Source organism: Macaca thibetana, chromosome 8, assembly GCF_024542745.1.
Source record: "Macaca thibetana thibetana isolate TM-01 chromosome 8, ASM2454274v1, whole genome shotgun sequence".
Taxonomy (NCBI): domain Eukaryota; kingdom Metazoa; phylum Chordata; class Mammalia; order Primates; family Cercopithecidae; genus Macaca; species Macaca thibetana.
The window spans coordinates 13,671,797-13,672,453 of NC_065585.1; the positions used below are offsets into that span (position 1 = coordinate 13,671,797).

The window sequence follows — 657 nt, forward strand, 5'->3', positions numbered from 1 at the left end:
TCAGATGTCCACCAATAGAAGAGTGAATGGATAATGTAATGGAGAACTAGTCAGCAAAAGAAAGGAATGATTTGCTTGTGTATTCAGGAACATGGATCAATCTCAAAAGCATTGTGCTAGTGAAGGAAGACATACACAAAAGACTATATTGTACATGTACACAATTAATATCAAATTGTAGAAAAGACAAAACTCTGCCAATATTCTCATTGCTCTGATTAATAATCAGGACAGGCTAAACATTTGCTGTATATATTTTTTAATTTTTAATTTTAATTTTTGTGGGTACAACATTCGCTATATTGAGATCATGCATGTGTCCTCAAACCTAGTTCTTTTCCTAAGTCTAGTTTTATAAATGCTAATGATGAACCCAGAAAAGAAAAAGGAGATAAAAAAGACATAATAAAGAAGAGGCATAACTTTGGTAATAGAAACAGCTCAATGGTTTCCCAGGGCTGCATTTGAGGGAAGACATTAATTACAAAAGGTCATGAGGAAAGTTTTTGGGGTGATATAAATTTTCTGTATCTCAATTTTGGTGGGTAAGTGACTATACTAGTTTGTGAAAACATAGGAAATATGTACACTTAAAATGAGCAAATTTTATTTTATCTAAATTATACTTACAAAATGTCCTTTTAAAATGATTGACAG

At 31.4% G+C, this 657-nt stretch overlaps 1 non-coding gene across 1 annotated transcript; it reads left to right on the forward strand.

Annotated features, from left to right (window-relative positions):
• Positions 1 to 246: 246 nt before the first annotated feature.
• LOC126961911 (small nucleolar RNA SNORA72) lies at positions 247 to 373 on the forward strand. Its single transcript, XR_007728491.1, has one exon. It is a non-coding gene; the product is annotated as a small nucleolar RNA SNORA72 (small nucleolar RNA).
• Positions 374 to 657: the final 284 nt, after the last annotated feature.